We start from the raw sequence: 12,316 nt of genomic DNA on the forward strand, positions 1-12,316 counted from the left end.
GCTCAACCTAGCAATAATAATGATGTAGAGGTTGAACCTGATGTTGATCTTGATAACCCACAATCAAAGAATCAACGTTATGATAAGAGAGACTTCGTTGCTAGGAAGCACGATAAAGAAAGAGAACCATGGGTTCAGAAACCCATGCCTTTTCCTCCTAAACCATCCAAGAAAAAGGATGATGAGGATTTTGAGCGCTTTGCTGAAATGACTAGACCTATCTTTTTGCGTATGCATTTGACTGATATGCTTAAAATGAATCCTTACGCTAAGTACATGAAGGATATTGTTACAAACAAAAGAAAGATACCAGAAGCTGAAATTTCCACCATGCTTGCTAATTATACTTTTAAGGGTGGAATACCTAAGAAACTAGGAGATCCAGGAGTACCAACTATACCATGCTCCATTAAAACAAACTATGTTAAAATTGCTTTATGTGATCTTGGAGCCGGTGTTAGTGTTATGCCTCTCTCTTTATATCGTAGACTTGAATTGAATAAGTTGACACCTACTGAAATATCTTTGCAAATGGCTGATAAATCAACTGCTATTCCTGTCGGTATTTGTGAGGATGTGCCTGTTGTGGTTGCAAATGTTACTATCTTAATGGACTTTGTTATTCTTGACATTCCTGAGGACGATAGTATGCCGATTATCCTTGGTAGACCCTTTTTGAATACTCCAGGGGCTGTTATTGATTGCAACAAAGGCAATGTCACTTTTCATATTAATGGTAATGAGCATACGGTACACTTTTAGAGGAAACAACCTCAAGTTCCCAGTATCAATTCTATTGGAAAAATTCCATCGATTATTTTTGGAGGTTTTGAATTTCCTCTTCCTACTGTCAAGAAGAAATATGATATTCTTATTATTGGGGATGTACATATCCCCGTTGAGGTAACCTAGTGCTATTCAAAAATTCTCCGGTTTCATGCGATTTGGAATGAGTTTGTTAACAAGACTTGATCAACCTTGTTAGTGGATTCCTTTTGATGAGCATGAGATGGATAAAGTTAGAAAGCACAACTCTCTGTACCCTCCTTTTACTTTCTATAATTTAGATTAAATAAAGAAAAAAATAGTATTTTATGTCTGTTTTCTGAATTATCCTTGCAATAAAAAATACCCCGAAAATAAAAGTTCTCAAAACGCCTTGAAAATGAAATATGATTTTTTTCTAGAATATTTGAGAATATTTGGCACTAAGAACACAAAAGGGGAGCAAGCACCTGGCCACGAGAGTCTAGGGCGCGCCCACCCTCTAGGGCGCACCCTCCTGCCTCGTGGGCCCCTGGTGGCCCCCCTCCACTTATTCCTGCACCCACACACTTCTTCTTCCTCCCAAAAAAATCACCAATCAGCTCAAGCACGAGTTCTAGCTCATCTTGCTACCATTTTCGATCTCCTTGCTCAAAGCTCCACTCACAAAACTGCTTTGGGGGATTGTTCTTTGGTATGTGACTCCTCCAATGGTCCAATTAGTTTTTGTTTTAGTGCGTTATTCATTGCAAATTTTTACTGCCTAGGTGACCCTGTTCTTGAGCTTGCATGTCTATTTGGTCCCAAGTAGTTCTAATGCATGATATAGTCTCTAGGCACTTGTAGGAGTAGTTGCTATCAATTTTGTTGAGTTTGGTTCACTTCTATTTTGAGTTACTAAAAATTTCAGAAATTTTCTGAAAATGATGAAGAGATTTTTGAGGGGCTCTTCGAGCCAAAGCTCAAAAGATAAACAAAATAAGGAGAATAGAAATCCCAAGTATAATCTCCCTCGCGCCGCGGAGTTTCGGCTGTGTGAATGGCCTTGTGATGAGTTCTTGAGAGCAGGCGGGATTCATGATGATTTTTATTCTTTGGATGATAATGCAGGCCTCACCAACTTCCTCCATGACCAGCTCGATCAGTATCTCCTACTCACTAATACTTTCGTGCAACATTTTTACTTTCATGCTAAGAAATCACCACCTTCAGTGGAGTTTCATTTATATGATGAGGTTAGGGAGATGTCACTATGTGATTTTTGTGGGGTTTGCAAGATACCCTTTGAGGGCAGCATAGAGGATCCACATCGTAGAGATGTGGATGGATTTATTGATATGATTACTGTAGGGGAAACGAGGAAGGTTTTCGATGCAAGAATTACTAGCATACACTTTCCCGTTCTACGTTACTTTATAATATTTGCTAGTAGATGCTTAATTGGTCGTGGGAACTGTGGAATCCTTAGTGCCTCTAATATTGTTATTTTGTGCCATCCTCTGTTTTTGCGATAACACTGTTAGTTTAGGTGCTATTATTGCTAAACGATTAAGTCTGAACCATGCAAAGGGCCCCATTTTTGGAGGCATCTATGCTTCACGCCTTCCTAACACTTTAGGATACCTATTAGGCATTATGAGAAATAGGAAAAGTTGCTACCCTCTATTTTCTAGATTATAAGAGTATGGTAGCACACAAATTTATTGTTAAAAATGATGAGATGATGCTTAAGTATAATTTGAGATTTAATAAAACTCACAGTGAGACTATTATCTTTCCTACACCCTGTTTGTTTGACTTATCTTCAGGCAGGTACCTCATCTTGCCGGAGGCCATTCACGCATACCGGAGCCAGACACCAGCTCCAGAGCCTGAGTCGGAACCACCACTTGACCCTTATCGACAGTCCTTTTATGAGTGGGATCCGGAGGAGATTGCCAGCCAGTGGTATTCAGATGACACCCGTCAGTACACCGGAGAGAGTAGCTCTAATCTATGGGCATAGACCAACTTAGGACAAAAGCCTAAGCTTAGGTGAGTACGTATTTCTCACCGACATTACATTCACGTTCACACACTCATTCCAGTTGTCGGTGCTTATACTTTTTCATTATACCATCCATGCTAGTTTATTTTTCCTTTTCTTGCTTTCTTCTTGTGTGCTTGAATAACCTTAAGAAAAAACCAAAAAAATGAGTTGTAGCTTTTAGCTAGTTTACCTTCCATGCCTGTAGCAGTAGTAATTAAAAGAAAACCCAAAAAGATTTCTCGTTCTTCTTTTGCTTGTTGGGAGCTTTCCAATGTAAATAGTTTTATTTCTTTACTTTTCTTTGGGGTCGAGAGGAGAAGACCATGATGAAAATGTTGAGTAGCTCTCATATGCATTATTGTTGATTTAACCAAGAGCCCATATTACCTTGTCTTCTTCCTTGAATTGAATGCTTGCAGATTCCAGCTTAGTCCAATGCATGTGCACTATTATTATTATTCACACTGTTCAGTCGTGCAAGTGAAAGGAAATAATGACGATATAAGATGGACTCATTGAGATGAGAGAAGCTGGTATGAACTCGACCTATCTTGTTTTTGTGAATATGATTAGTTCATCGTTCCTGATTCAGCCTATTATGAATAAACATGTTTGCAATGACAATTAGAAATTATAGTTGCTTATGCCATGCTTAATTAGCTAGGAGTTTATAATGGTTTACCTTGCGTGACAACATACTATTAAAATGGTTGTGATGTGGTATGATAGGGTGGTATCCTCCTTTGAATGATTTGAGTGACTTGACTTGGCACATGTTCACGCATGTAGTTGAAACGAAATCAACATAGCCTCCACGATATTTATGTTCATGGTGGATTATATCCTACTCATGCTTGCACTCAGTGTTGATTAATATTAATGCATGGTCATGAATGTTGTCGCTCTCTAGTTGGTCGCTTCCCAGTCTCTTTCTAGCCTTCACTTGTACTAAGCGGGAATACTGTTTGTGCATCCAAAATCCATAAACCCCAAAGTTATTCCATATGAGTCCACCATACCTTCCTATATGCGGTATCTACCTCCCGTTCCAAGTAAATTTGTATGTGCCAAACTCTAAACCTTCAAATGAAATTCTGTTTAGTACGCTTGAACAACTCATGTATCAACTAGGGTTGTTTATATCTTCCATGTTAGGCGGGTTATTCTCAAGGGGAGTGGACTCCGCTCCTCACTCACGAGAAAATGGCTGGTAACCGGGATGCCCATTCCCATGCTCAAATCAAAATAATGCAAACAGAACTCCCCCAGGATTGTTGTTAGTTGGAGGCACCCGTTGTTTCGCGCAAGCCATGGATTGATGCTTGTTGGTGGAGGGGGAGTATAAACTTTACCATTTTGTTTAGGAACCGCCTATATTGTGTGTAGCATGGAAGATATCGAGATATCTCAGTTGCTATGTTGACAATGAAAGTATACCGCTTAAAATATTATTCATCTCTATTTGAAAATCGAGCTCTGGAACCTCTACAAATCCCTGCTTCCCTCTACAAAGGGCCTATCTATTTACTTTTATGTTGAGTCGTCACCCTCTTATTAAAAAGCACCAGTTGGAGAGCACCGCTGTCATTTGCATGCATTACTATTAATTTATATTGAGTATGACTATGACTGGATCTCTTTTACCATGAATTACAATGTTTAGTCAGTCCTTGATCTTCAGAGGTTCTCTGCATTTATGTTTTGCGGTCTCAGAAATTGCTAGGGAGATACCATCTTGTTATATCATATTATGATTGTTTTGATAAAGTGTTCTCATCTGAGATTTATTATTATTGCTCGCTAGTTGATTATGCCATTGATATGAGTAAACATGAGACCTAAGTGTTATTGTGAATATGGTTAGTTCATAATCTTTGCTAAAAACTTGAATGCTGTCTATACATATTTGCAACAACAAGAGCAAACAGAGTTTGTAAAAGTTTTTCTTTATCACTTTCAGTTTGTCAACTGAATTGCTTGAGGACAAGAAAAGGTTTAAGCTTGGGGGAGTTGATATGTCCCCGTCGTATCTACTTTTCAAACACTTTTGCCCTTGTTTTGGACTCTAACTTGCATGATTTGAATGGAACTAACCCGGACTGACGCTGTTTTCAGCAGAACTGGCATGGTGTTATTTTTGTGCAGAAATAAAAGTTCTCGGAATGAGCTGAAAATCCACGGAGCAACTTTTTGGAATTAATAAAAAATATTGGCAAAAGAATCAACGTCAGGGGGCCCACACCCTGTCCACGAGGGTGGGGGCGCCCTCCCCCCTAGGGCGCACCCCCTGCCTCGTGGGCCCCCTGAGGCCCCACCGACCTCAACTCTAACTCCACATATTCACGTTCAGGGAGAAAAAACCCAGAGAGAAGGATTCATTGCTTTTTAGGACACGGAGCTGCCGCCAAGCCCTAATCTCTCTCGGGAGGGCTGATCTGGAGTCCGTTCGGGGCTCCGGAGAGGGGAATCCATCATCGTCGTCATCATCAACCACCCTCCGTCACCAATTTCATGATGCTCACTGCCGTGCGTGAGTAATTCCATCATAGGCTTGCTGGATGGTGATGGGTTGGATGAGATTTACCATGTAATCGAGTTAGTTTTGTTAGGGTTTGATCCCTAGTATCCACTATGTTCTGAGATTGATGTTGCTATGACTTTGCTATGCTTAATGCTTGTCACTAGGGCCCGAGTGCCATGATTTCAGATGTGAACCTATTATGTTTTCATGAATATATGTGAGTTCTTGATCCTAACTTGCAAGTCTATAGTCACCTATTATGTGTTATGATCCGACAACCCCGAAGTGACAATAATCGGGACCACTCTCGGTGATGATCGTAGTTTGAGGAGTTCATGTATTCACTAAGTGTTAATGCTTTGGTCCGGTACTCTATTAAAAGGAGGTCTTAATATCCCTTTGTTTCCAATAGGACCCCACTGCCACGGGAGGGTAGGACAAAAGATGTCATGGAAGTTCTTTTCCATAAGCATGTATGACTATAATCGAAATACATGCCTACATTACATTGATGAACTGGAGCTAGTTATGTGTCACCCTATGTTATAACTATTACATGAGGAATCGCATCCAACATAATTATACATCACTGATCCAATGCCTACGAGCTTTTCACATATTGCTCTTTGCTTAGTTACTTTACCATTGCCACTGTTACAATTACTACAAAACTGCTACTGTTACTTTTGCTACCGTTACCGTTAATTCCATACTACTTTGCTACTAAATACTTTGCTTTAGATATTAAGTTGTCCAGGTGTGGTTGAATTGACAACTCAACTGCTAATACTTGAGAATATTCTTTGGCTCCCCTCGTGTCGAATCAATAAATTTGGGTTGAATACTCTACCCTCGAAAACTGTTGCGATCCCCTATACGTGTGGGTTATCACACGGTTGGATGCATATCCTTCCAGTGTTATTGTCCTCAAACAAATGTCATGGGAACTAAGAAAATCTTGGTTCTTCTTATGCCATTGATTGGTTATACCTTTTTGTCCATGTGCTTTTTCCTAAATAGACATGAACACTGAAAATACTTAATGTCTAAAAAAGTGTATGTCGAAAGAGCAACAACTACACATTTAATGCTAGTAAATTATATTGGGCTTTCAATGTGCTTGAAATCATCACCTCTATATCCAAATTCTCCAGACATAGAAAGCATCGCAGCAAGTAGATAATCGTGTTCAGATCAAAACACCACATACTGATATGTAAGGTCTAGACAGAATCTTGCACCATTGATAGGGTGTCCATGGACAAACTCTTCATTGAGCATAGATCATAATATTAGTACCAAAAGTGTACTTCAGGATGATATAAAACTTATGCGTACAAATGAAAAGTGTAGCTTATGATTACAAAAGTGTTGATGATATAAAACTTATACGCACAAATGAAAAATGCAGCTTATGATTACAAAAGTGTTGATGATAATATACAGTACGTGAATAAGTGTGGAGCCAATCACCATCTAGTAACCTTTAAGCGGATCAAGAAATACACCCAAGGTCTCCAGTTTAGGCGCAGAGACCACATTTATTTGCGAAGGTGCATAACAACAATCAAGGAGCAACCTTTGGAGTGAAGGGGCATCTTTGATGATGAGCTCCTCTCCTTTAAAGCAAATTCCAATGCTTACAAGGTGAGGCAACTTTATTGGAGACAACAGATACGGAATTCTTTTTTTCAAAACAAGCAGCAAGCGCTCCAGGGCAGGGCAGCAGGAGTGGATGCTGCTGCAGTGAGGCCTCTGACAGATCGACCACCACAAGAGCGAGTTTTTTTAGTAGTGGGAGTCGAAGCATTTGTACCAGATTGTCTGCTAGATGGCACCGGGCTAGGGTGGTGGTGTGGAGAGAGGAGGAAAGCCATGAGATGGACATCAGTGGTGAGGGCACAGCTATAATGCTTGGTGGGAGCTATTTTCATATTAATGGTAGAACTCAAGATGATGGAGTTTTTTGAATTGACGGGATGTCAGCCAGGCGTCCACCATGCAGGGTATGTGCAGCAAGAAGCATGCCGGGATGCATAGTAGTTGAACGGAGCCCTGGTGGGAGGAGATGATGGCTCTGTGGGGTTCAAAAATCATGAACGGCAGATAGCTACCGACAGTTGAGATTAAGAGGCTCGGCGCGACACAGAGTGCACCATTGAGATGCAAAGACCTATGTATGGCAGCCATCCTTAGTGGGGAGGAGGGAGATGATCCCTCCAAGGGTGGCGTCCGGGAGATCAATGATGCGGTCTGCCCGAGATTCTACGGGTTCCTCGGATCCAGGTGTGTGGTCGCTTCTGCCCGCGCTGCCGGGTGAAGGATCTACAACCGGCGGCGCCGCTGGCCAGAGCCTCATTAGTGCACATACCGATCTAGGGGGAATTGGCACAAACATATATATAGGACATTCAAAATCAATTCTAAAGATCTGGAAGAAAAATTGGCACAAATATACTTACGAAAATCCAATTCAATTCTCAAGATCTGACTACGAATTATTAGCACGAACGCTAATCCTAGTTGGATTATTAGCAAAAAAATTCATTTGTATAGAAAAAACAATTAGTCACTAACCATAGGTACCATTCAAACAATCAATACACTATACGCATCTAACGATTCTTACTCTGATTTCATGGATTGGGTGAACATAACCATAGGATTTCTATTCCAAGAAAAGAAGGGGTGGGGGGACTAACCGGTTTTTCGTCGGAGTCGGAGTCGTTGCCGGAGTTGCTGCGGACCTCCGGCTCCGGCTGGGGAGGCACGGCGACGGTGACGAAGTCAAGGTCACGCTGTTTCCCACGTGAGACCTCGTCAGCGGCGACCGCAACCTCTCTGCCTAGCTTCATGAATTGCACGGGTGCTTCACCAGCCCCAGCATTGCCACTCCCTCCGGTGGTGCACTTCTGCGGCATCCTCATACACTCCAAGCGGTGGTGACAACTATGGACGGGGGGTGCATCCGCCTATTATGACTAGCAGATCAGGCACCTCATTAATATGGAGTAGTGGGAGCGAGGTGGGTGGTGGTCAAAGTGCTGGCTCGCCTCCTGGTGAGCCTGCACAATGGACTACTGGCATGCCTACCATCATTTCACACAGCAACTAGCACGCCCGTCGGTGGCACTGCATAGCGAACACGCGCATGCCTCGACCTCCCGGTCTGCCTGCACAGCAGACTACTCGCATGTGTCTCGTCAACCCACGCATGCTCGTACGGCACATGGGACGCCTGGCGGCAGGTATTATATTGATTTTTCCTTTTTGGTGATTAATTTTGCCGCTTTATTGCTCCAAAGCATGACACGTACGTTGTCGGTCTAACGCACATGGTTCGAATAAAGAGTCCATTTGCGATATTGGTTGCTAATTATTGATAATTTCCTGTCTGTAAGAAGATTATATCAAAACTTGTCTCAAATTTGAAAAAAAATATAATATCACAGCCTATTGGTGTCCATATGTAACCACGGTAAGTTTCATGAATTTCAAGTTTTTTTTTGGATTCACTGGATTCTAAAATCAATGTTCTCGATGTTAGAATTTTTTTGCATGGGTGCACCCAGGGACATGTACACATATGATTTTCGAATCCATTTTGGTGCACTGTCACAGGTCTCATGTAGCTCAAATTTAATTTCTGCACATTAAATCCCTAGGAAATCAATCAATGTATAAAAATGGATGAATGATATCTTTTTTCATTTTTCTATAATAAACTCCTTTGATCGCATGTTTGGTGCAAAAAAAGTTTGACATGCATCTTTGGGCCACATGCACGCGGTGGTCCTAGGACACTCACTCCCATGTGACGCTCTCTGTGGGCCCGTGAGGTCATCGTCCATCACTATGACCTATGGCGAGAGAGGTTAATTTGACAACAAGGATGGTCATATTTTGGTTTGTGTTACGTACGGTATGAGTATATATATAGTACGCGTTGAAAAGGTGAGAGCAACATATACTACACGCCATATAGGACAGTCACTCGCGTGCGATGCTTCCATCCGTGGGCCCGTGAGATTGTCCTCCATCACTTTGACCAACGAGGAGGTTTCTTCTTTGTTTGTGTTGCGGTAGGAGTATATAGTACGCGTCGAAGAGGGGAGGAGTGGGCAAATACATACTACACACAAGTCATGAACGATCTTGCTCCGTGTGGGGACTTTTGGGTTTCCGGGGCAGGTGCCACATCGAAGTTGTGATTGGGTACTCAAGCATCACCAACACCTCTTTGGGCCACGTGCAGACGATGGTTATAACTCACTCGCCTGTGACGCTTCCCTCCATGGGCCCGCGAGGTCTTCGTCCATCTAATTTGACCCAACGAGAGAGGTAAATTTGACGAACAAGGAGGATTATTTTCAAGTTGTGTTACGGTAGGAGTATATATTATGCGTCGAAGAGGGAAGGAGGACCAGCATATACTACCCGTCTTGAACCTTGCTTTCTGTGGGGACTTAAAGGTTCCCGAGGTAGGTGTCACATCAAAGTTGTGCATATTAGGTATTCAAACATCACAACCACACATCTCCATACATGTGTTTGACCCACATGCAAGCGATGGCGATTGTCCTCTAACACTCACTCACGGGGTTATTGACGAGATGCTTCGTACATCTGTGCGCCCGCTTAGTCAATCACTTTGACCGACAGTGATAGAGTTTAATATTTCCCTAATAATAAAGCACGGATTGACTTTGTCGGGTTCACCGTCACAATACGCTTTTTCCCATGAATTTACGCTTTCAGTTTTTTTCACCTATATTATTTTCTATACCCGAGGTGGTACTATTTTACCTGCGTATCCAACGGTTCATTTTTGCCTCCACATCCACAATCGCTACATTCGGCTTTGAACTGGCCCATCCCTGTGCAACTTCCCGGCCCGTCTATGCCGCAATCAATTGTGCTAGCCTGCAGTTATGCTAGAGCAGGGTCTTTCTACAGTCAAAATAATCCCACCTTGCTCTTTTACATCTAATCTCGCTGGTTTATATACCTACGGCCTAGAGAATCAACAAGTGGCCTGAAATCAAGAAGGGAACGAAGGAAGGGAAAAGGAAATCAACAGACGGCCCTTTAAGAAAGTAACTCAGCAACGGCACAGAGGAAGCGGCATCGGAAAAAGGAATCAACAAACGGCCAGGAAAGGTAGAAACGGGGCGGCTCAGTGGTGCATAGGAAAGGAGGAGGCTGGTAGCGATGGCCAGAAGCACAACAGCAGCATGAGGGGGTGGCCATGGCGGAGTAGGACGACGCTGGGTAGTGGTGCTGGACGCCAACCCATGGCCAGCAGGATGCAGCGGCGAGCAAGGGGAGGCGCGGGAGACTGAGGTGCACGCAGGTGAGGAGGACCAAGGGGGCGAGACAAACTACGGAGGAGATGGGCTTGCTGATAGAAGCAGAGGGCTTGTCTCGTAGGCTGGATGGAGAGATTAATCGGATGGAGAAGAGGCCGCGCGATGACCATCTTGTAGATAAGATAAGGCACGCACTTGCCGATGGCCTACTTCTTTTTCTTTTTCTTATCGATTAAAAGCTGCTGGATGGACTACTATTACTTGGCTGCTATTTGTTTGTACGACTAAGGCTTAATGTTCAGCCCCTCAAGAAAAGGCTTAATGTTCAGAGAGTGGCGTTTTGGCACATGGAAGCGCGTGCTCCTGATTTTTAAAATGTTTTCTAATCATATATTTTTTTTTTGAAAATGTCCAGCAATTGCTGGCTATTTCATTGATTCATAGAAGAGAGAACATGATGAAGAATAACATGGTGTGCAACGGTCATTGACCAAGGAGGAAAAATAGAGAAAATAAAAAAAGGAGAGGAGCCACTCATAATCTAAAAATTCTCACGGCGGATCCCAAAGGGGCTCTCAATGCAGCTTGCTCCCGCAAGCCTCCAAAGTTCCAAGGCACTTTGCAAATTTCTCACAATGTCCGGTGAGGATGCCACCTTGTTTTGGAACGTGCACTTGTTTCTCTGCTGCCAGATTTCCCAGCATACTGCAAGTAGCATTGTTTTGACTCCTTTTCGATCCCTTGGAGCCGCCCCGGTGATGATATCTCCGGCTATTGCCACTGGCTGTTTCTGGCTCCATTCTTTTTTGGCGTGAAGGTGGAGCAGCCACGCCAGGTCGCTACTTGTTGCCAAACTCTCAGGGGCCTTTGGGCACTCCCAGATGATGTGTCTACTTGTTTCCAGATTTCTGTGGCATAGCTGACAGAAATAGCCATTTGGCCAGCCCCGTTTCTGAAGCCTGTCATTTGACTAGACACAATTCTGCAGCAGCAGCCAGCCGAACATATTTACCTTCCCTGGAGCCCACGCCTTCCAAATGATGCTTTCAAAAACTGAATTTTGCCGACCTTGAAAATGCATCTTGTAAGCTGAACTTGTTGTGTATTCCCCTTTTGCCTCCATGTTCCACCAAATTTGGTCCCTCAACACTCCATCTAAGTGGATGTTTGCCTCTCTGATCCTTCGGTGCAGCTGCAGGAATTCAGGCAGTATCTGGCTGATATCACCGTGCTCAAGGTCATTGATCCATGCATCATTTTGTAGGGCTTCTGAAACTGTCCTGTTTTTGCGCTTGGAGTGTTTGAATAGGGCTGGGTAGCTTTGTGCAAGCGTCTTCGGGCCGACCCAAGTTGAGTGCCAGAAAGACATCGTTGTACCATCTCCAATGGTGACCGTTGTTGCTGCAGCAAACAAGGCTCTGTCGATGTCTTCACAAGGCGGTGGTGTGCCAACCCATGGTCTGTCCTGGTCCTTCCAGGCAATCCATAGCCACCGTAGCCATAGTGCTCGACTGAAACTTTGCAGGTCCAGGATCCCCAGCCCTCCCTTTTCAGTTGGCGCACAAACTGTTGGACAATTTACCTTGCAGCTGGCCCCTGTTGCTTCCTCGTCCTGCTTCCATAGGAAACGCCTCCTACACTTGTCTATTTCTTTGAGCAGTTTTTTTGGCACCCGCAGCACTGAGAGGGCGA

Source organism: Triticum aestivum, chromosome 6B, assembly GCF_018294505.1.
Source record: "Triticum aestivum cultivar Chinese Spring chromosome 6B, IWGSC CS RefSeq v2.1, whole genome shotgun sequence".
In the NCBI taxonomy this organism is placed as follows: Eukaryota; Viridiplantae; Streptophyta; class Magnoliopsida; order Poales; family Poaceae; genus Triticum; species Triticum aestivum.